At 38.9% G+C, this 27,850-nt stretch overlaps 1 long non-coding RNA gene and 1 other non-coding gene across 2 annotated transcripts; both read right to left on the reverse strand.

The window, feature by feature from the left end:
* On the reverse strand, positions 1–25,853 carry LOC134735591 (uncharacterized). Its single transcript, XR_010118819.1, has 5 exons — positions 25,796–25,853; positions 22,220–22,282; positions 20,608–20,782; positions 7,705–7,783; positions 1–6,111 (listed from the first exon to the last, which is right to left on the reverse strand). It is a non-coding gene; the product is annotated as an uncharacterized lncRNA (long non-coding RNA).
* On the reverse strand, positions 23,870–24,002 carry LOC129472758 (U8 small nucleolar RNA). The gene has a single exon (XR_008654041.1). It is a non-coding gene; the product is annotated as a U8 small nucleolar RNA (small nucleolar RNA).
* Positions 25,854–27,850: the final 1,997 nt, after the last annotated feature.

Below are 27,850 nucleotides of genomic sequence, written 5' to 3' on the forward strand. Positions count from 1 at the left end.
TTTCTTCTGAAGATGCAAAGGTGATTTATTTTTAGGAATTCCATTAATATAATCCACCTATTAATAGAGATAGGAAGAAAAATTCTATACTCATATCTTCAGATGCCATACCAAACTCAATAACCATTAATGTTAAAAACAAAGAGGAAACTGGTAAATACTTATTTAACATGATTTTATGCCAACGCCAAGTATTAATGAGAATACAGAGCACTGAGCATTCTTTCATTAGTCAAAGCATTTTAACTTCTACAACCTTTTTGGAAAACAGTTTAGATTACCCCCTAAAGTTGAATACACACACACCCTATAATCTACCAATTTTATTCCCACACATACCCAACAGAGAGCTTGCGCAAGTGCATCAAAATGTGTTTGCAAGGTTTATAACGGCCAAATACAGAAAACAATCCAAATGCCCATCGCCAGTGATGTAGTATACTCATGTACTAAAAATGAACCACAGGTACCTGCAACAAGGATGATTCCATAAACATAATATGAAATAAAAGAAGCCAGATACCAAAGTATACGTATCATAGGACTCAATTTAAATAAAATTCAAAAGCAGGCAAAATCATCATAGAGTTGGAAGTTATGGTAACTTCCTTTGGCGCAAATGGAGAGAACAGTGATCGGGAAGGGCATAAGAGGGTCCCTAGGTATGCTGGCAACATCCTACTCAATGTTCTGTTTCTTGACCCAGTGGCAGTTTCTTGGGTTTTCACACTTGGCAATAATTGATTAAGCAGTACATTTACCTTTTGTACATATTTCTGTATATTTCTAACACTTCAATAAAAAAGGATTATAATTTTCAAACCAGAAAGAAAGTACAAAGTCATCTCTAAATATCTAAAAAAAAATGGAAACATATATAACTATATATCATACTGGTGACAAAAGTACGAAGTGAATAATTATTTAAATTGATTTTAAAACTCAGTGTTTTGACTGTATATATCATCCAGTGGGTTATATCACCAGGGAAAAAAAGTACTTACAATGTACTTTGTAGTTTTGTTGTTAGTAACAATACGTGTACTACTATTTTTAAGCTATTCTAAACTTTAAGCTAAAAAAAAAAAGATCATTATGTTAATGTTATTAATGGTCAAGATTTTTCTTTCTTTTTTTTTTTTTTTTGAGACACAGTCTCACTCTGTTGCCAAGGCTGGAATGCAGTGGTGTGATCCCAGTAGCCTCTGCCTCCTGGGTTCAAGCAATTCCCGTGCCCCAGCCTCCGGAGTAGCCAGGATTACAGGTGTGCACCACCATGCTCAGCTAATTTTTATATTTTTAGTAAAGATGGGATTTTGCCATGTTGGCCAGGCTGGTCTCAAACTCCTGAACTCAAGTGATCCACCTGCCTCGGCTCCCAAAGTGCTGGAATTACAGGCATGAGCCACTGCGCCCAGTCAGGATTTTTAGCTTATAAGAAGAAAAATAAAAATTGTAAATCAAGAGGTAAAAACGAATTTTAAATCTGAATTGGGGCAAGGTGCAGTGGCTCATACCTGTAATCCCAGAACTTTGGGAGCCCAAGGTGGGCGGATCACATGAGGTCAGGAGTTTGAGATCAGTTGGGCCAACGTGGTGAAACCCTGTCTCTACTAAAAATACAAAATTAGTCAGGCATGATGGTGCATGCCTACAATCCCAGCTACTCGAGAGGCTGAGGCAGAAGAATCACTTCAACCGGGGAGGCAGAGGTTGCGGTGAGCCGAGATCACGCCATTGCACTCCAGCCTGGGCAACAAGAGCGAAACTCCATCTCAATAAAAAAATCTGAATCGGAAAGGTATCAATAAACTCAGAATTTTTCTCTTTTTAAGAAACAGTAGTACCCAGATCTGACCTCTGAAAAGCTCTACAAGAAAAAAAAAAAATCCTTGAGAAGCCAGACTGCGTTCTCTAACTATATCTTCTAACAAAAAGTAAATGAGATTCCTTATAGAAGTGGTTTCAAAACTAGGGGCTGACTATTCCCAAAACAAGCCTGTGAAAGCTCACTGCCGAGAAGCCAGCAAGCTATCAGAGACAGGAGTAGGCTCATGTCAAAGGGAGAAAGGCGCAAACTTGAATGGCTCCCACTGGATGGAGATGAAACAATTTAAGCATCAAAAAGACTAACGACTGCAAAGGACTAGATGATATACATATACATATATACATCTATAAGTTCTTAAGAATATAAAATCAATTTCACTGGATATTTATGGAGATTTCTAAGGTACCAACTCACTGGACATTTATGGAGATTTCTATGGTACCAACTCTTTATTCTGAAAACTGACCTATGAAGAGAAACAATCAAGCATTTATCCTGCCTTGAGAAACAAATTCTGTTTTAGGATAACCAAATAGTTGATCAGGGAAAGCTCTTCTGTAAGAAAACTTCCAACTACAAATAGGAAATTACAGAATAAGAAAATTATCATTTTGCATCTCTAAATCTAAAGGATTATTACATGTAGACAATAATCGATCGATGTTAAAACCATTAAATAAAAGAGGGATGAGTTCCTGGCTCACAGATGAGGGTATGAAGAAAACAAAGAGTGAGATGAGAATATTTATAAGAAGGCTAACAACATCTGACTCCAGTGATCAACTTTAACCCCTCTAATAGAGGCATATAATGCTTAGTTGTCTCACTTTCTATGAAGCAATAGGAAAAATACAGCACCAACTATGAAAAATTCCTATTTCCCTAAGCCATCCCCCCAAAAAAACACTGAACCAAGGATCCACATATAAGCAGCCACATGCAAGAAAGGAAAGGCAGGTGATAAAGGACTCTATTAAATAACACCAAAAGGGTGCAATAAAGCTTCTGATGTTCCCATTTGGGCCAAGGGACAATTTGTAACAAATAAATGACACTAAAAAAAGAGATCAGGAATTAAGAGACTTAAGGGTCACATTATCTAAACACAATCCTGGCTCAAAGAAAAATTACAAAATGACATGTATGAAACCATCAGGAAAATCTGAACACTAACTGGGTATTAGATGATATTCAGGGACTACTGTTGAATGTATTGGGAGTGATAATGAAATTGTGGTTATATATTTTTCTAATCTTTTTCTGTTAGCAAAATATATTTGCTAATAAAATGATATTATTTTATTTAAAATACTCCAGTGAGAGAGAGAGGGGGAGAAAAAGGGAGAGGGAGAATGAAAGCAGGAGACATAGATGAAACAAGATTAGCCAGTGTTGATGATTGCTGGAAGCGAATGATGCTACCTCATTATTCTAGTCTCTCTACTTCTATATATGTTGAAATTTTCCATAATAATAAAAAAAGATTTTGAGACAGGCTCTTGCTCTGTTACCCAGCTGGAGTGCAGTAGCATGATAATAGCCCACTGCAGCCTCAACCTCCCAGGGTCATGTCTCAGCCTCCTGAGTAGCTGGGACCACAGATACGCACGACCACGCCAGACTGTTTCTATTTTTTCTAGAGACAGGATCTCTTTATGTTGCCCAGGCTGGTCTCAAACTCCTAGGTTCAAGTTATCCTCCCACCTCAGCCTCCCAAAGTACTGGGATTACACCCGTGAGTCACCATGCCCAACCGATAATAAAGAAATTTAATGAATGCGTTAACTTAAATGTCTGTTAATATTCCTTTTGGCCGGACGTGGTGGCTCATGCCTGTAATCCCAGCACTCTGGGAGGCTGAAATGGGTGGATTATTTGAGGTCAAGAGTTCGAGACCAGCTTGGCCAACATGGTGAAACACTGTCTCTACTAAAAATACAAAAAAAATTAGCTGGGTATGGCAGTGCATGCCTGTAATCCCGGCTACTCAGGAGGCTGAGGCAGGAGAATTTCTTGAACCCGGGTGACGGAGGTTGCAGTGAGCCAAGATCGCGCCACTGCACTCCAGTCTGGCTGACAGAGTGAGACTTAGTCACCAAAAAAAAAAAAAAAAAAAAATTCCTTTCAGTTATTGCATTTGATGAGTCTGTATTAAATTTCCTAAAATATATCCACCGCATGCTTCACACTAAATATATTGGCTTAATAACAGAAATATTTATTTAAATTATTACATATAGAAACCACAATGAATACACAGTGGTAAATGTGTTATCTAGGAAAATAAGCTTCAGATAGTTATATTTTTCTGTGAAAAAGATACAGATGCCAATAAAGGCTTCTAAATGCATAAAGGAGATCATGACCAGTTATTTTCTGTAGCTGTGATGAGAGAATAAGATGAAAGAGACTTAAATTATATTACAAGGACAGTAAAATAGATTTTTGCTCCAGTTTTTCTTTCTCTTTGTAACAAATTACACCATCATACTCTTCTAACATTCTTTTAATCATTTATTAAACCCTTCAGCATTGACTGAGTGCCTGAAATACACATTACTTTGCTGGCTCAGCACTGTGGGGTACAAAGGTGAGTAATAAAATGAGGTTCTATGCCTTTAAAATGCTTATAGGGGCCAGGTGCAGTGGCTCACACCTGTAATCCCAGCACTTTGGGAGGCCGAGGCAAGTGGATCACTCGAGGCCAGGGGTTCAAGACCAGCCTGGCCAACATGGTGAAAACCTATCTCTAGTAAAAATACAAAAATCAGTGGGACATGGTGGCATGAGCCTGCAGTCCCAGCTACTCATGAAGCTAAGGCTGAGAATCTCTTGAACCCGGGAAGCAGAGGTTGCAGCGAGCCAAGATCACACCACTGCACTACAGCCTGGGCAACAGAGCGAGACTCTGTCTCAAAAACTAAATGAATAAATAAGTAAAATAAAAACTAAAATAAAGTGCTTATAGGATCTTCAACCACAATTTTTCTTGTTCACTGATAGTAAACCTAATAGAGAATTCAGGATTTATCTTACACTTGAAATTTTGTTACTGATTACTGAAAAATTATCTACAAGCACCCAACTTTGAGTTTTACAGAAACCTGGTCTCAGGAGTTATGAACCAAAGATTTACCAGTGGACTCCACAGGGTTCTCAGATACCCTGAAATCACGTGCTTGGTGCTAACTGCATTTTTCTGGAGAGGCTATAGTGGTTTTCATCCATCTGATTCCTTTCAAATAGTAAAAATCACCAATGGAATGGAGCCACACATCCTGTAGCAGAAACGTCTAAAAAACCAGGAAAAAGATGAAACATGGGACCATGTACCAGCTCAGCCTCCACAGATCCTGCTTCTGGAAGTTGCAACAAATTCTTAAAACTTGCACAACTTTTTTTCTAGTGCCTGAATGACCTCTAGTGGCTATTTAAATTATCACAGCCAATTGCTCCAGCAAGAATTAGGTTGGTGCAAAAGTAATTACAGTTTTTGCCATTAAAAGTAGTGAACTAAAGAACTAAAAGGTGTTGAGAAATAACAAAATTAAGATGGCATCACAAAGGAGCACCTGGCTCAATTTCAAGTTATTATATAAGCTCCCTACTATCCAACCAAATGTAGTTCGCAATACAATGTGTGTAATACAAAAGAGTCCACCAGATAGTTCGGTATGCACCATTTTTTTAAATGAAATAAGTATGATTTTCCCTAAGTTCTTGCATTTCAAATTAATAAAGCATCAGCAAACATCCATGAAGAGAATAGTACCGGAATAAAAGATACAAGACCCTCCGGAATTAACACCCACACTTTCCTCTCAGTTGAGGCAGGACCAGGAATAATACAACGTCGACAAAGTACAACAACTGGAGTAGGAGAAATACTTTGAAAATACAAACTGGCCACAGAACTTAACCTGAGTGAGTACAGGTAACAAATATGGTTCAGGAATTGCAGGGCCAAACTCTCCAAGTGGGAGTGCAGCAGCCCCAACAGCAAGTACCAGTAGAATGAGGGCAGCACATCACCTAGGGTGACCAGCAGGTCCCAGGTTACTTCACATGCCCTCTGCCCAGTCCCTTGAGAATTCCTGCAGCAGCAAAACATACCATCTTCCAGGCCCTGCTACAGGGAGTCCCAAGCATACTGATACACTTTTATTCGCTTATTTTGAAATATTTGTCAGTATCTAGATATACACAAGACACTGTCTAGGCACTGGGGTGGAGTGTTGAAAAAGACAGTTCACAATCCCTGTTCCAATGGAGCTTGTAGTCTAGTGTGGAAAGAGAAAAAAATACATAAAATGCCAGGTGGTGATATATGCTGTGAAAAAGATCAAGTAGAACAATGGGGTTTGGAAATTACAGGGTACCCATAGTATTCTTTTCTTAAGTTGGTCATCACAATTCAGACTAGCTGTTCTTGAAGCGCTCAATAGCTACAGTGGCTGGTGGCTACTATACTGGATAGTGCAACAAATCTGAAACTATCATTCATGCCTCTTTAGTTCATAATCTTTATCCTCTTTGTTTCTGAATCCTAAGAGAATTCATCCAACTGATCTTCAAATTCACTAACAGCTTCCTAAATTATCCACCCTACTTACTACTGCAACTACTGAATCATTTAATTCAACAGTCATATTTTACATATTCAGAGGCTCTTTCTTCACAGCTCCTGAGCAACAAATGCCAGCTCTGACGATGCAGGAATATCCCCTAAAATCTTGGGACTTTGTCTTGGACTTTATGTTCTCTCCCATCTCCTACAGCTACTCCATCTCACTGGAGACCTTTTGCTCTGAGCCATCAGAAGGAACCATTTTTGAGATTCTAAGCCTTCTTACCTTCCTGGTAATACTGCCCTATATGCTCTTATCTTTTAGATAAAAATCTACTCGACACATTTCTGAGAACAAAGTTGGGTACCATCGGTAATCATATAGGTCACAATTCATTTATTTTAGGCCCCCACCAAAAAGGAAAAAATTAGACTTAGTGGCATTTTACTAGTAGCTCAGATATCCTACAGTTTGCAGGAAATAGAGATGGAATTGTAAACAAGGGAAACACAGTGAAATTAAATTAATCTCCACTCAGACACTGTAAGGACAGCTGGGATACTATCCCAGCAATTGGCTACTGCAGTGAACAGCACAGAGAGAAAAGTTTCCAATTCCTCTTCAGGCTCCAAATACCAGTTGGCTACTATAGTGGACAACACAGACATAGAAAGTTTTCCAATTCCTCTTAAAGCCCCAAATACCACACAACCAGCTTCAGCTCTATAAAATACCCTCTCCTTACCCCTTTTTAACCTCCTTCAGGATCTCTTGCTATTTCCCCTAAAAAGTCGTGGTTCTTTTCACCTACACTGACTCTTGAGCCTCTCCCAGTTCAAGGGATAAAACTCTATTACCAATTAAGTGTAATATACATTAACAGAATAGGTAGAAAGTAATCTTTTATACTAAAACACTAAATTCAAGGTGAAAAGCCAGAAGAATTTGAATTTTGAATTATAAGCTATGATTTAACTAGCAAATACATTAGCTGTAACAAAATGTTGGACAGACTACAAGAAAACTGGAAATGAAAAAAGCCTTATTGAAAAACAAATGAAATAATCATGAGTGGAGTTCACAAGCCTTGTTAACTCTGCTGTGCCATTTTAATGATGGACTACATTGTAAATGAGCTGCTGTGTTTATGCCTAAAGGTCTGTTGAGGTGACAGTTTTAGAACAATTTCCACAATCCCACAAAGAAAAATCAAGTGAAGGTCAAGGAAAGCTGCATGTTCTAAATTACAGAATCAACAACAGTATTTCTTGTCATTCATCACATTTCAGTCATAAAAGACATTACCTCAACAACAGGTGTATTTTCCTGGAGCTCAGTTGTGTGTGAAGCCAGTAAACCAATCACCCAAGCAACGTTGGCCTGTCTGTAAACAGAGAGAAAACAGGCTCTGAAGAGTAGGTACTGAGGAAACTAACCCCAGCTAGTTACATTATGCAACAATGAGCATAAGACTGTGAAACAAAAATTGAATGTGACAGGTCAGGCCCACACTCCCCATTCTCTGGCCATCTACACAGCCCAGAGAAACTCTCCCTCATATACACAGGGAGACACGAACTGTAACCTCTGCTGCAATTCTGCAATAGCAACAAAATTTAAACAAGTTGTGGTGTAATAGTAAAAGGAAAAATAAAATTTTTTAAAAGCCTTAACCAGACAAAAGAGCAAAACAGTAATTAATCATTTTATTGCGGAATACAGAGGCATTTGGCTAAAGGTCTCTTTTCTACTTGTTAGTAGATCAGTGAGTTTCTATGTAAGTGCTAAATATCTGAACAATAACATATCTGTATGCATTAAAAGAAATTTTTACAATCAAAAGTTTTTAAAATATTGTACTATTTGCATAAACACTAGTCTTAATGAAGTGTTCCTTTAGTATCCAGCAGAAAACTGAATTTGATAAATTACTATTAATAAATCACATTCAGTGTGATTTGAAAAGGTATTTCATGCAGAAAAATTAGTTGTGATGAGATTTTTTCTAATTGAAACAAATGGTGAGTTGATGAGAACTGCATTCATTTAGTGATGTCTGCATGTTGTCTGGGATAATCAGTATGTACCTGAGTCAGCTTTTATCTTTTACCTTCTTAAAGTAAACCTATGTGTGGCCAGGCGTGGCGGCTCATGCCTGTAATCCCAGAACTTTGGGAAGCCGAGGCGGGCGGATCATGAGGTCAGGAGATCGAGACCATCCTGGCTAACACAGTGAAATGCCGTCTCTACTAAAAATACAAAAAACACAGCTGGGCGTGGTGGCAAGCACCTGTAGTCCCAGCTACTCAGGAGGCTGAGGGCAGGAGAATGGCGTGAACCCGGGAGGCGGAGCTTGCAGTGAGCCGAGATCGTGTCACTGCACTCCAGCCTGGGCGACAAAGCAAGACTCTGTCTCTAAATAAATAAATAAATAAATAAATAAATAAATAAATAAATACCTATGTGGCACCCATGGAGGAAAACAAATCAGACTCAGGGAAGTACTACAGGGAAAAGGTCTGCATTATCACAACTCTAACATACAGAAATAATTCTTAGAAATTTCAACACTTATTAAATTGCCCATTAAAATTTCTTAACATATACAAATTAAAGAAGTCCTAGGCAATTGTAGAGTTAGCATCCCACCTCCGAATAAGATTATAGTTTAAAAGTAATCATTTTGAAAAATATCTGTAGGATAATTGGAAAAGCCATCCTCCCACCTCAACCCCCCAAGTAGCTGGGACTACAGGCGTGCACCACCACGCTCAGCTAATTTTTTTACTTTTTGTAGAGATGGGGTCTTGTTATGATGCCCAGGCTGGCCTTGAACTCCTGACAAACAATCCTCCCATCTCAGCCTCCCAAACTGCTGGGATTACAGGCCTGAGCCACTGCACCTGCCTATCTCTTTTCAAAGACAAGCTCAAAATACTTTTGAAACACTGAACCATTTTTCAATCTATGAAAGTAAATAAGGGCAACCAGATTTAATCAACTAAAATAAAAATGTATCAACATGCCAGTTATATTCCCTAATATGACCAAAACAATTCCTATTAGAACAAGAGAAAACACACTACCTAAAAACCCTATACTTTTAAAATAGAAACTTTAAATAGCTTATGAATAGTCATTTTTTTACCAAAATCCTAAATACAAGTAACACATGCCCTATAGACAACACCCTCACAGTACAAGTACCTTCTCAAAATTCAGGTTTTCTCAGGTCACCACTCCACGTGCCCCCAGTGACTTGACACTGCACCTCAGAACCAACCCATCTTCATGACAGCATCTAAGGCACCACTGTCTACCAAACCTTCATGCACTGACAAATGTCCCACAGCTGCACTGTTCAATCCAGTATCCACTAGACACATGACTATCAAGCACATAAAATATGACAGATGCAAGTGAGGAACAAAATATTTATTTAAATTAAAATTTTTCTTTTTTTGGAGACAGGATCATCCAAGCTAGAGAGCAGTGGCGCAGTCTCCGCTAACTGCAATGCCTCCCGGGCTCAAGTAATCCTCCCAACTCAGCCTCCCAAGTAGCTGGGACTATAGGTGTGTGTCACACACCTGGCTAATTTTTGTATTTTTAGTAAAAACAGCATTTCACCATGTTGTGCAGGCTGGTTTTGAGCTCCTGAGCTCAACTAATCTGCCCACCTCAGCCTCCCAAAGTGCTGGGATTACAGGCGTTAGCCACTGCATCTGGCCTTAACTTTTATTTTAAAAATTACGCCCACAGTTGAGGGTGAGGGAGACAGTACCCTGGGGTAATTACTCATCTTTCATGGGCCTGGTAGGCACAACAAGTAGGACCGATAACAATACATACCTCATGTTGTTAAAAGAATCAAAGGATATAATACATGTGCAGAAAGTACCATTGTGTCTGACAATACGTGCTGAATGAGTAAGCTACTGTTAATTTTTAATTTAAATAACCCCTATGAAGTGAATGGCTACCACATTAAAGCAGAACTAAAATTTTGTAGTTACTTATTAATTCATTGACTTGTTTATTATCTGTCTCCCTGACCAGCCCAGAAGATCTATGAAGGCAGGGCTGTGTCCCCATCACCACTGTGAAACCTAGACAGTGCTTGGAGCACACTTGGGCATCTAAAAATGTTTGTTGAACAAATATATCAACATCAAAAGCAAAATAAACACATTAGTAGGAAAGGAGTGCATAAAAGTATGGCTGTACAAGGCAAACAAAATGCAAACAGGATTGCCAATGTAAATCTCAGTAGAATTCAAGGCTAAACTCTTCAGAAAAAGATTCCCTTTAAACTAAAAACCGTATGACCTACAAAAGAGCTAAGGTGTGAATCTTTATACACCAAATAACAAAGCATGCAAAGTAAACCCATAGCAGTGGTAAACTTCAATTTTCTTCTCTTCCAAGCACAGAGAGAAGGCAATAATGAATATATTAATCAATATATTCACACATTCAAGCATCCTAAATAAAACTAATGAAGTCAAACTAACGGATGTATCTATCAAGCTCTACACCCTACAAACAGTGACCATCCTTATTACTCAGTGGGAGTCTGCATAGGATGGTGTCTAACACTCTAGAATTCACAGTCTTGGACCTAGCTCTGGCCCACCATTGGAGGTGAGGGAGACAGTACCCTGGGATAATTACTCATCTTTCATGGGCCTGGTAGGCACAACAAGTAGGACCAATAATAATATGTACCTCATGTTGTTTTAAGAATCAGGAGATAATCCACATGCAGAAATTACCATTGTGTCATGACAATTTGTGCTGAATGAGCAAGCTACTATTACTACATTATTATCAATAGTTGACTACATTCATGGCATACATTAAAAATGATTTTATATTAGACTACAAAGATAAATTTTTAGAATTCCCTAGGTCAGAAATTATAAAGGACTCATTTTGATGTAGTAAAAGGAGAAAAGTAAAAATAGCAAATATAACCCAAGAAGCCTAAACTCTTGTGGAGTTAAAAGCACTTCTGCCGGGCATAGTGGCTCATGCCTGTAATCCCAGCACTTTGGGAGACTGAGGCAGGTGGATCACTTGATGTCAGAAGTTCAAAACCAGCCTGGCCAACATGGTAAAACACCATCTCTACTAAAAAATACAAAAATTAGCCAGGTGTGGTGGTGGGCGCCTGTAATCCCAGCTACTTGGGAGGCTGAGGCAGGAGAATTGTTGAACGCAGGAGGCGGAGGTTGCAGTGAGCCAAGATCATGCCACTGCACTCCAGCCTGGGCAACAGAGCAAGACTTCCTGTAATAAATAAATAAATAAACAAATAAATAAATAAATAAAGCACTTCTATATACCTTATACATCATATTAAAAAGTGAAAACTTTGGCCGGGTACAGTGGCTCACACCTGTATTCCCCAGCACTTTAGGAGGACAAGATGGAATGATCACTAAGGCCAGGAGTTCAAGACCAGCCTGGCCAACAAAGTGAGACTCTGTCTCTACAAAAAAAAAAAAAAAAATTGTAATTTAGCCAGGCATGGTGGCATGTACCTGTAGTCCCATTCCAGCCTGGGGCACAAACTGAGACCCTATTTTTTTTAAAGTAAGTCTCTAAAAATAATAATAATAATAATAATTAAATAAATGAAACAAAAGAAAAAATAAAAGGAAAAGGGAAAGGGAAAGAAAGAAAGCGTCCGTAAATCACAATCATGTAAGTAACACAGATCCAAACTTATGAGACATTCTCTGTCTTTAATGATTGCAGACTAAACACTCGACACTCACTTTTCTGAACCCTCTAGAGTCTCTAAAATATAAGCTCTTTTTATTACATGATAATTGGAAACAAAAAGGAGGGCTAAAAAAGTGGACTAGAAAGTTTGAGAAAATCTCAGATGCCAGACATGCACAAATAGAATTCAGACTGACACAGAATTAACAAAGGAATTCCCTGTCTAAGAGCCACAGGTAGACAGAGGTTCCCAAGGAAGCCTCAGGGACTTGGAATAAACTAAGACAGAAAGAATGAGCCACAAGGCAATCATCAAACAACTGCACAAGGAAAAATTGTGTCCTTGTACAAGGAACAGTTGAGCCAATCAGATCCTGTCTCTTTTCCATCTCCCTTCCCTGGTACACAGAATAAACCCTGCAGCCCTGGCCTCCTGGGTAAACGTGGAAAATTGTTCCTACAGTGAGCAATCCACCTTGCTCACTGGATGGATGGATGTGGGAAGCAGCAACTGTGGTCCTCCAGATACTGAAGCAGGGAAGGGGTTATATGAGGAAAGCCAGCTCCACTACAAAGAAAAACCCACCCTGGCAATTGCAGAGGCCTCCAGCCTGCCTATCTGATCTTCAGCCAGCTGGAATCCCAAATTAAAGTCAACCAGTCAACAGGCCTCACCTACCCACATACCAGCCCTTTCTTTAAAGGAGAGGCTATTGGAGAAAGAGACTTAGGCAAGAATAAAGGAAATTCATATTGCCAACTTCTATACCAATCAATTTAATCATTTGTTCATAATATAAACTAAGAACCAGAGATCACCAGGCATTTGAGAAATAAACAGCATTAAAAAGCAGGACCATGATGAAAAAGAAGTGACCTACAAGTTCAAGAGATAGAATGTTTATAATCCGAATTTTGTTCCCTTTTTTTCAAAGTCCAGGTTCCAGGCTTATATTATATAATCCTAATGTTTAGCCTTAAATATTAATAACAATATTTAATTCTAAATTCTGCTCCAAGAAGAGAATTTTTATAATCCTAATATTTATCCTCATATTCAAAAGTACACACCAAATATAGGCAGCTAGGAAAAAGGACCAATCAGAGAAAAAGAAAATGAACAAAAACTTTCAAATATGATTGTTGAAATTAAAAAATTAACTGGAAATCCTAAATAATAAAATGAGTGGGGATAAATACCAAGTTTGGGAGCTCAAAGACAAAGTCAAGGAAGAGCAATAAAAGAAGAAAGTTTGCATGGACACAAAGAGGGAACAATCGACACTGGGGCCTATTTAGGGTGGAGGGTGGGAGGAGGGAGAGGATCAGAAAAAATAACGATTGGTCCTTACTAAGCTTAGTGCCTGGTTGACCAAATAATCCATACAACAAACCCCCATAACATGAGTTTACCTATACAACAAACCTGCATATGTACCCCTGAACCTAAAATAAAAGTTTAACAAAGAGAGTTTGGTAGTTCTTCAAAAGGTTGAACACAGACTTACCATTTTATCCAACAATCTCACTACTGTAGGAGAAATAAAAACATATATGTTCACAAAAAACCTTGTGGACAAATGTTCAGAGCACCATTATTCATAATAGCCAAATGTGGAAACAACCCCAAATGTCCATCAAGACCACATAAGCAAAATGTGGACTAGCTATACAAAGATAACTCAGCTATAAAAAGAATGAAGTACTCACACATTCCACAATATGGAGGAATCTTGGAAACATTATGCTAAATGACAGAAGCTAGACACAAAAGGCCACATACTGTATGATTCCATTTATATGAAATGTCAAGAATAGGCAAATCAGCCGACAGGAAGCAGATTAGTTGTTGCCAGGGGTTGGAGAAGAATGGGTACTGGGTTTCACTGGGTGAGAAAACTGTTCTGAATTTAGATAGTGGCGATGGTTGAACAACTTTCAATATACTGACACCTACTGAATTGTACACATTAAAATGGTGAATTTAATAATATGTGAATTATATCTCAATAAACAAGAGAAAGTGAGAAAGCAAAAGAAAATTTGAAAAAAGAGTCAAGAGACACAAACTCCCACACCCATTCTGTAGGGGTTTCAGGAACAGAAAAAGGATGAAATAGGAAGAAATCTAAGAAGTAATATAAAAGCTAAAGGAGGGGTGAAGAGGATAGGCATTGTGGCTTACACCTGTAATCCCAGCACTTTGGGAGGCCAAGGCAAGTGGATCACTTGAGGTCAGGGGTTCGAGACCAGCCTGGCCAACATGGTGAAAACGAATCTCTACTGAAAACACAAAAATTAGCTGGGCACGATGGCACACACCTGTAATCCCAGCTACTCAGGAGGCTGAGGCAGGAGAATCACTTGAACCCGGGAGGTGGAGGTTGCAGTGAGCCAAGATTACCCCACTGCACTCCAGCCTGGGTGACAGAGCAATACTCTATCTCAAAATAAATGGAAAGAAAAGAAGGGAAGGGAGGGATGGGAGAGGGGAAGGAAGGGGAAGAAGGGGAGGGAGGAAGGGAGAGAGGGAGGGAGGGAGAGAGGGAGGGAGGGAGGGAGGGAGGGAGGAAGGCAGGAAGGCAGGCAGGCAGAAGCAAATTAGTAAAAAGAGATGGCAGGAAGGCAGGCTGAAGCAAATTAGTAAAAGAGATTCCTAGAGACAATCTAGTAAAATTTACAGGCCTGGAATAAAAAGAAATGCTAACTCAAACAAGACACACAAAAGAGGGGGGAAAAACAGGTAAGGTTGATCCCCAAGTCCTACAGAGCTACAGTTAGTACAGGGAAGAGAGCTCAAACACCAAAGCATGGCACAGAGGTAAGCCACTGAGAGGCCTTCTTCAAAAGAAAGCAAAACAAAAAATCTACCAGCCGGGCATGGTGGCTCACACCTATAATCCCAGCACTTTGGGAGGCCAAAGCAGGTGGATCACCTGAGGTCAGAAGTTCAAGACCATCTGGCCAACACAGTGAAACCCCATCTCTACAAAAATACAAAAATTGCCAGGCAGGATGGCAGGTGCCTGTAATCCCAGCTACTCGGGAGGCTGACACAGAAGAATCGCTCGAACCCAGGAAGCAGAGGTTGCAGTGAGCTGAGATCGCGCCACTGCACTCCAGCCTGGGTGACAGAGTGAGACTCCGTCTCAAACAACAAAAAAACCTATCCAATGACAAAATATAATCAACCAAGAGGAGAACTACAGCAAAGAAACAGGAAAACTGTGTTTTTAATTAAAAAATTAATGATGGATGAGCATTTACTTTACCTTATTCAAGTATAAAACTCTTATTTAAAAAATAGAAAAATTCTTCCTAAATTCATATCTCAAAAAGGCACTTGCCACAGTAAAAAGCAACCAGTGTAACAAGAGAAGATATTTGCAATCATTTATCTGACACGGGGTTAATATCTAGAATATATAAAAAATACCTACAACTCAACAACATAAAACTCAATACAAAACTTGGCAAATGACTTGATTAGACCTTTCTCCAAATAGCCAACAAACAAACAAAAAGATGTTCAACATCACTAGTCACAAAATACAAATCAAAACTATGAGATACTACTTCACACCCATTGGGATAGCTGTTAGCAAAAAACAAAAACAGAAAACACTAATGTTCATAGCAGCATTGTTCACAATAGCCAAAAGATATAAACAAGCCAGTGCCCAACAACAGATGAAAAAATAAACAAACTGTGGTATATACATACAAAGGGATATGATTCAGCCTTAAAAAGGAATGAAATGCTGACACGTTAGTTACAACATGGATGAACCTTGCAAATGAAACCAGCCCAATTGTCCTATAGAACTGATGCTTACAGTCTTTTAAAATAAACATAGAAATTGACCCTCCCAGTCTTAAAACTTGAGAAAGTTACATTTGTCTTATCTGAATTCCTTTCTTGAGACACAAACCATCAGGCCTCCCAGATAGTTATCAAGGAACCGAAACTTACCAGATCACCACATCTGGACCATAAGACACCAGACCACCTCACCTGTCACAATTGCCTAACCAACTACCTGCTTCCTGTCGACCAACTCCTCTTCCTCACCCTTCCCTAACTCCTGTTTTCCAATACATGGTTACATTTCTTCCCTGCTAAATAAACCCCTGGTTTTAGTCAGTTGAGGTGACAAATTTGAGATTGATCTCCCATCTCCTTAGCTGCAGCACCCAGTTGAAGCCTTCTTCCCTAGCAACACTCATCGTCTCCATGATTGGCTTTCTGTGCTGTGAGCAACAGGACCTAGATCAAACCCCTTGATGTTTTGGAAGCAATATGAGGTACTCACCATAAGCAAATTCACCAAGATAGAATAAGTAGAGTATAGGTCACCAGGACTGGGGAAGGGAAAGGGGAAGTTGCTGTTTAATGGGTAAAGAACCTCTGTTTAAGATGGTGAAAAAGTTCTGGAAATGAATAGTGGTGATGGTTATACAACAATGGGAATGAACTAAATGCCACTGTATGCATAAAAATGGCTAAAATGGAACATTTTAAATTATGCATAATTTACAATTAACACATTTTAAAAATTACAGTATTACACTATTACTGTATATGAATTATACCTCATAAAGTTTTTTTTTTTTTTTTGAGACGGAGTCTTGCTCTGTCCCCCAGGCTGGAGTGCAGTGGCGCAATCTCGGCTCACTGCAAGCTCTGCCTCCCGGGTTCACGCCATTCTCCTGCCTCAGCCTCCTGAGTAGCTGGGACTACAGGCGCCTGCCACCACGCCCGGCTAATTTTTTGTATTTTTAGTAGAGACGGGGTTTCACCATGTTAGCCAGGATGGTCTCGATCTCCTGACCTCGTGATCCGCCCGCCTCGGCCTCCCAAAGTGCTGGGATTACAGGCTTGAGCCACCGCGCCCGGCCTACCTCATAAAGTTTATTGGCAAGGATAGAAAGATATAAAATTTGATAAATACTCAATGTTGGAAGTTCTAACAAAAGGCATTTTAAACACATTGACTGGGATTATATATTGATACAATTTATTTAAGAGTATTTCAGCAATTTTTCAGAAGTCACAAAGATATTTACTGCCTTCTACCCATTTGTTCTAATTTATTCTAATTCTATGAATCTTCCCTAAAGGGAAAAAGAAAAAGCGGGCACAAAGACTTAATCTCAAAAATGTTCATCAAAATGTTGTTTCCAACATTATAATACTATCCAAAATTAGTAAACATAACGATCAGATATTTACACCATATAAAAAGTTTACCTTAATTATTATTTTATTTTTGAATGTTAATAACATTTAAAATACATAATATATATGTTACTGGGGAAAACAAACATAAAATTATATCACGTGATTCTAATTTTTTATATGCAAAACAAAACTAAGGAATAAATATACATACTTCAATAATAATTATCTACCAGACTAAGTTAAGGACCCTTTATCATATGCTATCAATGTAATATAATCTGAGATCAGTGAAAACCTCACTAGAAGTGGCTTTGAATGAAGAAAGAGAATAAAAGAAGATTCCTACCAGAGAACTTGTCTACCTCAGTATCATTTTATTCAAATTAAAACAGTTTTACAATCAAACTTCAATTTTTAAAAGCGGAGGAAAAATAGCATGTGCGAATTTTGGTATCCAAGGGTATACTAGAACCAATCTCTAGGCTGATACAGAGGGATGACTGTACTTGGAAATGATTTGGAATGTCTGTTTGAAAATGTCAGCAGGGGGCACCCCATTCAAGGATATAACACGTTTTAAATAAAAGTGTTTGAATAAATATTTCATTGATTCATTTTTGATGAGCATACCATAAGCCTTCTCAAAGTACTAAATGCTCAAAGTATTAAATCCTACTTTCTATTACCAGATTTTACTTTGGGAGAGTAACATTAAAAGATGTATAATAAGAACTACCCTTATTATTAAGCATTTTCTAAACTCCTATTGTTTCACCCATATTTTACCAGCATAGAAGAATAATTATTATACCACTGCCACAATTCACAAAATCCTTTCACCTCCATTTTTTCATGTGCTTGTCCTAACAATCATGAGATAAGCAAGCTTCATGATAATAACTGCAACTTCTATAACCCCAATCCCATTGTAAATGAAACACCCACTAAGAATCAGGCACTATACAAGGTATCTCATATATTTACCTCATTCAAAGTGGAATAATTACCAAATATCTATGAAGTAGTTGTCTCATCCCCATCCCAATTTTACAGATGAGGAAACTGCGGCTCAGCAATTAAAGTAATTGGCCCAGAAAGCAGATCTTTGATCCACACCCAGGTCTGTCTGAATCCTAAACCTATGCCATTTCCTTGTTCCACCCACCCTCTCCAGGAAACAGAGAATGAGAAAAAGATAATCATTTGGTCAAGTCTTACAGGCAACCGGAACCCAGAGCCTTCTAACACTTGATCTATGGTGTTTTCTACCTGGTATGTTGCTTCTATAAAAAGCAAGGACACTTCCTTCCATCGGGAGTTTATAAATCATAATCTCATTAGATTATAAATAACATCATAGGGAAGCTACGTGCTACATGAGGGACAGATAAGGGTGGCCAAGGGAAACTTTGAGGAAGTAACTAAATTAATACACAGGGATCAGGGTTGAAGTATTTTAGAACCAATACTCAAAACAGTAACGGTTAGCCTGGCGCAGTGGCTCACTCCTGTAATCCTAACACTTGGGGAGTCAGAGATGGGAGAATCACTTGAGCCCAGGAGTTGGAAACCAGCCTGGGCAACATAGTGAGAGACCTTGTCTCTACGAAAATAAAAAAACAAGAACAGTTAATAAAGTTTCCAGGAGTAGCTTAGATAATCCCAGAATTGTATATTAGGAGAAGGGTTATTTTTAAATATTCTAAAATTTATAATTGGAATGCCCATAAAAATTGCCTATGAGTAGAGTCATCATTATGTCAGAAAAATTTATGATAATTATTTAGGACTCTGCTTTGGATAAGTATGTATGCTGTAACTACTTAATAAAGTCATGAAAAATAATTTTTAAAATATAAATGTTACTTACATATCCCAGTTTGGAGCTATCCGCAAATGCTGGATTAGCAATTAGAACGAGAATAAAAAATTTAAATGTAAAAAAAGAAAAAATTAAAATATTTAAGTCATGAAACACAGAATGTGACAGCAAAGTTAACAGCTCAGATCTTTATAAAAAGGAAATTTATGCTGTATAACACAAATGATATTTACTAAATTACAAAGGCACTTGTATATGAATAAGATGAAAATAAAAACTAAGAACAGTACTTTCAGTTTCTCCTATCACTTTATATTCTCTAAATGACTGCCCTTACCTAATAGACACACACCAACTATCGAAAAAGGTAACCTTAATACTATCCTGGAAGCAAATGAACTTAAATTTTTTCAGGCCAATTCCCAAATGAGGGCCCACTATAGAAAACACCTCCGAACCACCGTAATTCCTTTCTGAGGATGACTCCAAACACTCTGCCAATCGATGCTAAACATGAGCCAAAAGAAACAAAAAACAGAAAAACACTGACAAATTCCCATGAGCTTACCAATGGACCAAGACTGTCCAAAACGTAATATTCCCAGAGGATAGGAAAAAAATGTCTTAGAGGGTTGATGTCTGCCTTCAATGTCACAGCAGAAACCTTGCAGGTTACCAGATGACCCAGTAAAGGAACCAGCACCGACAACCCATTCCACATGGGCAGTTCACTCCAGTCACTGATGAGAAGGGAAAAGGTCTTATGATATCACATTTTTTTTTTTTTTTTTTTGAGATGGAGTTTCGCTCTTTTTGCCCAGGCTGGAGTGCAATGGCGCGTTCTCGGCTCACTGCAACCTCTGGCTCCCAGGTTCAAGTGATTCTCCTGCCTCAGCCTCCCCAGTAGCTGGGATTACAGGAGTGCACCACCACGCCCGGCTAATTTTGTATTTTTAGTAGAGACGGTGTTTCACCATGTTGGCCAGGCTGGTTTCGAACTGCTGACCTCAGGTAATCCACCCACCTCAGCCTCCCAAAGTGCTGGGATTACAGGCATGAGGCACTGCGCCTGGCCCAATTTCACATTTTTTTTTTTTTTTTTTGAGACGGAGTCTCGCTGTCGCCCAGGCTGGAGTGCAGTGGCACAATCTCGGCTCACTGCAGGCTCCGCCCCCCCCGGGGTTCACGCCATTTTCCTGCCTCAGCCTACATATTTTTTTAAAATCTTACAAGTTAACATAAAATGGAAATCTGAGTATTACAAACAACAACAACAACAACAAAAAGTTCAAAATCACCATCTACTCTCATCTATTTTAAGACCTAAGGATTAAGCAGAGGATAATTTCATAAACCTAAAATCGTGATAAATCAGTTTTTTCACGGTAGTTAAATCAAATTGCTATTTTAGCACTTGTTTGAGCCTCTATAAAAACATGAATTTAAATGCATAAGTCATGTCACAGAGGCCTACCAGCAGGGAATGGAGGAGCCTGGTGGCCACCTCCAGCCACCACGCACAAATAACAAAGGAGATTAAGCTTGGCTCAGGAGGTCCCCAAGCTCTTCTCAGTGGAGTTGATCTGCGAGCACACTTGTTGCAAAAAAGTCATTCCAATCTTGGTCGTTCAGAAATTATAACTCATCCACTGCCAAGGAAAGAAAATAACAGAAGTATGAATGATGAGAAAGACAACTGCTGGAAACATTACATGAGAAATAAACACAGAATTATGACAGCTAAGATGAGGACAAAGAAAACATTACACTGTCAAAACCAAAAATACTCCAAAGATGACACTACTTCTATTTGTCCTTCTATATTTCCCATCTCTTTATCTATCCATGGAAACTTTTTAACCACTTCAATGGAAAACTATGCTTTCAAACCAAGCGGATGTCTAAAGCAGAATTGTCCCACAGCCTAGACTAGAGCAAAATGCAAAGTTCAATACAACTGGAGTAAAAGACAAAAGAGCCTTTGTATAAATAAATCAACTCTCAAATATTGAGAAAAGCACAAATCCCACAGTTACGAAAAAGTTCCAATAAAATTACTGTAAAAAAATAACGAGGATAACATGATAGCTAAAATCACTTGAAATTCCTACCTCCAAATCCCTATACAAAAAAAGGGCAAAATCTAGGAAATGTGATACCCCCTAAAATTAACATATTTTTGGCTGATCGCAATCTTTAGACAAAAGAAATTGTAAATATAATTTCCTAAATAACTCAAAGAAGAAAAAGGAAATAGTATTTCCCAGTAATACTTCTCTAGTTTGCATAAATAGACCTACTTGGCACTGAAGGCACTATTAATATTTTGCCTCACTTTGGTCTTTCAAAAATGTCCTTCTCCACAGGTTTTTTCGGTTGTTTTTACCGGTAATTAAGTTGACTTATATAAACCCTTAGCTGGTTTATTGAAACCTAAATATATTTTAAATTTACTTCAAATCATAGATTCTACTCTAGCCACAATGAATAATTTTCCCCAAATTGAGTTTAACAGCTTAAAATATAATTTGTTAAACAAAAAAAAAAACAGTTTAAGGTATGTAAAAATTTCTGACTTTCACCCTAAATAAGATTTTCATTAGCTCAACAGAAATGTAATAATTATCCCTTAAGTATCTCCACTCCCACACCATCTCCACAGCCATGAACCACCTAGTCCCGTTCTCAAATGTCCTGGTCCCACCAATAGAATCCCAATCCTTCATTGTTGTCCCCAACCCTGTGCACCTACACCTGCCATAAATGGTGGAAATTCAATCAGCTCTATGAAGGGAAGGGAGGAGACCCCCCACCCACTCTACAGGAAAACTTGCCCAGATCTATAGGAACCTCCCCACCCACAAGAGGACAGGGCAGCCCAGACTCAGCTGAGAAATGTCAACAGCTGGCACAAATGAATTACAGATTATTTACAATTCACATAACACTGCCCCAAGAATATAACCAATTGTCAAGACAAAATAAATTTAGTTATTCACATACAAATATTCTATCTGTGAATAAATTTCATATTCGTATCTGTATACAAAGAGTCTACATGTTCGATGAGTCCATTATGATCCTACCTGAAAATGCTGGTAGATGCAATATTTTTGCATCAAATTTAACCGATGTGGTTGTTTCATTACCTGTGGTTAAAAAAAAAAAAAAACTTTTGAGACAATTTTTAAGATGGATTATCTGTCTCCTTATATGTCCCTTATATCAGATAATAAATCAATGAGGACAAAAAAAGAATGTGTAAAATTTGTTACCAAAAAGAATAAGAACAATGCCTTTTCAGATTAAAACACACAAATATAGATAATTTATTTTTAAAAATCATTTCAATTGATATCTGTAACAAAATAAAGCTTCAAAGAAAAAATTCACCCTATCTTGGCTTACTCTTTAGATAATTTACCTCTAATTAGAAATTCAGTCATTCAACAAATATCTACTGGGTACCTGCCAAGGTAAGGCTCTATGTCAAGTGCGAATGGGGACACAAAAATATAAAAGACACAATCCTATTTTCAGAGAGCTGACATTCTGGTTGGGAAGATGAGACAAATATTTGATAAACAACAAAATATTTCACAATTCAAAAGAGGCAGGACATAACTACAGATAAAACCCTGGACAGAAAGAATTTTTTTTGTAAATAGTAGTTTAGAGAATACAGCAAGCACTTTACTTGATAAGAGTTGAGACCGGGTTTACAGAAGAGGTAGAAGGTGGGTTGAGGTCTTGAAGCATGGTTAGAACTTTATGGTTATATCAGAGAAGACACCATTCAAGGAAGCCATAATAGCATAAATTGGAAAGTGCACAATTTATTTGAGAAATGTGAAGAAACCGTGTAGTTGGATCTATGAGCTTAGGACAGCCAGATACTGCATCTTGAGACTTTTAATTAAAAATGCAACCATCATTTCTATATTTAACTTCTGCAAAACTTCTATATGTAATATTTTTAAAACCTTTACTAATTAAGTAACCAGCATTACTGTATTTACTGTAGTATTGTTACTAAAATGCATATTATCATTCTAATCTCATAATCCAAATTCATAATCACATTCTAATCATGAGAAACCCTTACACAAACCTAAATTAAGGGACATTCTTCAAAACACCGAACCAGTTACTCCTCAAAGTGTCAAGGACTTGAGCCATACGTTTTATAACATGTATTACAAAAATATACAAAGGCCAGGCGTGGTGGCTCACGCCTGTAATCCCAGCACTTTGGGAGGCCTAGGTAGGTGGATCATGAGGTCAGGAGTTCAAGACCAGCCTGGCCAACATGGTAAAATCCCGTCTCTACTAAAACTACAAAACTTAGCCAGGTGCAGTGGCAGGTGCCTGTAATCCTAGCTACTCAGGAGGCTGAGGCAGGAGAATAGCTTGAACCCGGTCGGCAGAGGTTGCAGTGAGCTGAGATCGCACCACTACACTCCAGCCTGGGTGACAGAGTGAGACTCCATCTCAAAAAAAAAAAAAAAAAAAGACAAACTGTCAAGGTCATGAAAGACAAGAAAATTCTGACAAAACCATGAAAGACTATGACAGACTGTACGAGACTAAGGAGGCATAACAACTAACTGTAATGTGGGATCCTGGAACAACAACAACAAAAAAGGACATTAGAGGCAACTGGTAAAATTCAAATAAATGTGGTAGTTTAGTTAACAGCACTATACTCATGTTTTATTTTTCTTTTTTCAGAAAGAATTAGAAAGGAGCAATCAGGGTATTGCACGTCCTCATTACACAGAGATATGAATCAAGTATCATGCAACTCCAACTACCACATTCTACTGCCCTCCAAAAGGAGGAACAGGTAAGGATTATCCCGCCTGACTAACACTATACCAATGCTAATTCCCAGGTGTTGTTAACTGTACTATAGGCCTATAAGATGTGAACATTAAGAGCAGCTGGGCAAAAGGTATACAGGAATTCTCAACTATTTTTTAACCTTTTCTCTAAGACTAAAAGCAGTTTAAAATTAAAGTTAAACACAAAAATTTCCACTGACTAAGGCTTCCCATAAACTATCAAATATGGTTATAAGAGGAAAAAAAGAAACACAGAATATTGTCTAAAGCAAGCTTGTCCAACCTGCAGCCCATGGGCTTCATGCGGCCCAAGATGGCTTTGAATGTGGCCCAATACAAATTCATAAACTTTCTTAAAACATTGTAAGATGTTTTCTGCAATTTTTTTGTTTGTTTGTTTTTTAGTTCATCACCTATCATTAGTGTATTTTATGTGTGGCGCAAGACAATTCTTCCAGTGTGGCCCAGGAAAGCCAAAAGACTGGACACCCCTGGGAAAGATATCACAAATTGTTCTAGAAAGCCCACTTTGAAAATGCGCCAATGCACATCCAACAGCATAATAAAGTTACTCTGCCAGACATATGAACTCACAAAAAGAATTAGCTCCATTATGAAAAATAGCTAAATAATCTATATAAAATGTTGTCTATCTAGAAAATAAACATGAATCCAAGAACCCTTATGGTCTAAACCACAGTAATGTTCCCAATGAGATAAGAAAAGACAGTCATGAATTAATACAGAAAAAGAGATTTAAAAAAGAAAAAGAAGGCCGGGCGCGGTGGCTTACACCTGTGATCCCAGCACTTTGGGAGGCAGAGGTGGACGGATCACAAGGTCAGGAGATCAAGACCATCCTGGTTAACATGGTGAAACCCTGTCTCTACTAAAAATACAAAAAATTAGCTGGGTGTGGAGGCAGGTGCCTGTAGTCCCAGCTACTCAGGAGGCTGAGGCAGGAGAATGGTGTGAACCCAGGAGGCGGAGCTTGCAGTGAGCCAAAATCATGCCACTGCATTCCAGCCTGGGTGACAGAGCGAGACTCCGTCTCAAAAAACAAAAAAAAACAAAACGTAAAAGCAGCAGGAAAATTAAAATAGAGAGTAAGTAGTGGAATGTATGTTGTGGAGTTGGAAGTCAAGACAAAACACAGGGACTTAGAAATGCATCTGTTTTTTAAAGTAAGTACTCATTATGCCCTAGCAATAAAGTATTATATTCCAAAAGACAAGAAGCAAAAAAACTCACAGTGGTTTAGAAGTACATTGTGAACCATGACTCCTCAAGCTCCCATAGTGTCTCCCCACCAGACTCCCCTGCAGTCTTAACAACCTGTGAGAGGGCAGGGCTTCCGTGTGATCTGCCTGCCCAGCCCAGCCGGGTAAGCTGTGCCCTCTGACTGCTTCTGCCTTCAAAATACATCAGAGACTAGAATATTTAGAGTGATTCACATTAGTGCAGATGGAGAAACAATGGGACTGAGAGCTAAGGTCTGAGGTCAAGAGGCTGGCAACCCCTCCGTGGCATGTGGAAGAAAGCAGTAGTGAGAGGCGGAGCTGACTCATTCAAAACAGAGGGGAGAAAACTTAGAACTCCAGTGAAGTGGAAGTGAAGGCAGAGGAAAGGGTTGCAGGCAGAGGAAAGGGTTGCAGACAGAGCAGGAGCTGGAAATGCAGACATGCAGCACAAATGAAACGGAAGCAGGCAAGAGAAGCAGGAAAGATTAGACAGTAAATAATATTCTGAATGAAAATCTCATGCAGATTTCAGATCTCAGTAAAGTCTACAACTCAGCTGTTAGAGAGCTTTCCGCACCTTTGGAGTGCTAATAATGGGGGTGGCAACAAGATCTGAGTCCGTGTAGATAAGCTCTCTCATCTGGGATTCCAGGTCCTGCTGACTCAGGTGTCCACTTGTAATCTGAAATGAGAACAAAAATTAGACTTTGTTTCTGTGACTAATATAGAGCTTTAAAACACTGAACTAATAAGATGCTGAGGAAGACACCACTGTAAAATACCACCTATATCAATGCACTTCAGCTGCTATTCAAGACACTTGCAGTCTCATTTGATTTTCACAAAAATCCTAAACTGTACGTACCATCATTTCCATTTTCCAGATAAAAATATAAAACTCTGAGAAAGTAACTGAATTGCCCATGTTACCATTAAGCCTGGCTAGGACTAGAAAAAAGAGATTTACAGTTCAATCTTCTAAACTGTGATGAGGCAAACTGGTTTTTCGATTACCAGCATGGGTTTTTTTGGTTGTTTTTTTTTGTTTTTGTTTTTTTTTAGGGATAGAGTCTCACTCTGTCACATAGGCTGGACAGCAGTGGTGCAACCCTGGCTCACTGCAACCTCTGCCTCCCGGGTTCAAGTGATTCTCCCGCCTCAGCCTCCCAAGTAGTGGAATTATGGGTGCACACCACCATGCCCAGCTAATTTTTTTTTTCTTTTTGAGACAGAATCTTGCTCTGTCACCAGGCTAGAGTGCAGTGGTGCGATCTCGGCTCACCACAACCTCCATCTCCTGGGTTAAAGTCATTCTCCTGCCTCAGCCTCTCGAGTAGCTGGGACGAAGTTTCACCATGTTGGCCAGGCTGGTCTCGCACTCCTGGCCTCAGGTGATCCACCTGCCTCGGCCTCCCAAAGTGCTGGGATTATAGGTGTGAGCCACTGCACCCGACCCATGGCTTTATTTTTCATTCATAGAATGCTAATCCATTTATTTCTGCTATTCACAATAGCCAACAGGTGGATGCAACCCAAGTATTCATCAACAGATGAAAAGATAACAAAGCGTATTAAATACATACAAGGGAATATTATTCAGCCTTAAAAACAAATGACATTCTGGCATATGCTACAACATGGATGAACGTTAAAGACATTATGCTAAGTGAAATAAGCCAGGCACGAAAGGACAAATACTATATGAGACCATTTATGCCAGCAGTCCCCAAACTTTTTGGCATCAGGAACCAGTTTTGCAGAAGACAATTTTTCCACAGACAAGGTTGGGGGAGATGATTTTGGGATGATTCAAGGACATTACATTTATTGTGCATTTTATTTCTATTATTATTACATTGTAACATATAATGAAATAATTGTACAACTCACTATAATATAGAATAAGGGCTGGGCGCGATGGCTCACGCCTGTAATCCCAGCACTTTGGGAGGCCAAGGTGGGCAGATCATGAGGTCAGGAGATCGAGACCATCCTGGCTAACACGGTGAAACCCCGTCTCTACTAAAAAATACAAAAAATTGGCGGGGCGTGGTGGCTGGCGCCTGTAGTCCCAGCTACTCAGGAGGCTGAGGCAGGAGAATGGCATGAACCCGGGAGGCGGAGCTTGCAGTGAGCCGAGATTGCACCACCGCACTCCAGCCTGGGTGACAGAGCAAGACTCCCTCTCAAAAAAAAAAAAAACTACAAATGATAAGCAACATAGAATAGATATTTAAGGAAAGGCTTTAAAAAGAAAAATAAGATCAAAATAAACTAAGAAAAAAATTATTACAGAACAAAGAGATTCTAGGGAGAAGACAAAAGAGTATCAAAATCACTTCGTAAAGATACTTGTGAATATATTACATGTATAAAACAAAACAGAGGCCGGGCGCGGTGGCTCACGCCTGTAATCCCAGCACTTTGGGAGGCTGAGGTGGGCGGATCATGAGGTCAGGAGGTCAAGCCCATTCTGGCTAACATGGTGAAACCACGTCTCTACTAAAAAATCTGTCTCTACTAAAAACACAAAAGTTGGCCAGGTGTGGTGGCGGGCGCCTGTAATCTCAGCTACGCGGGAGGCTGAGGCAGGAGAATCGCTTTAACCAGTGGACTGTCAAGATAGGTAGGC

Source organism: Symphalangus syndactylus, chromosome 22, assembly GCF_028878055.3.
Source record: "Symphalangus syndactylus isolate Jambi chromosome 22, NHGRI_mSymSyn1-v2.1_pri, whole genome shotgun sequence".
Lineage (NCBI taxonomy): Eukaryota > Metazoa > Chordata > Mammalia > Primates > Hylobatidae > Symphalangus > Symphalangus syndactylus.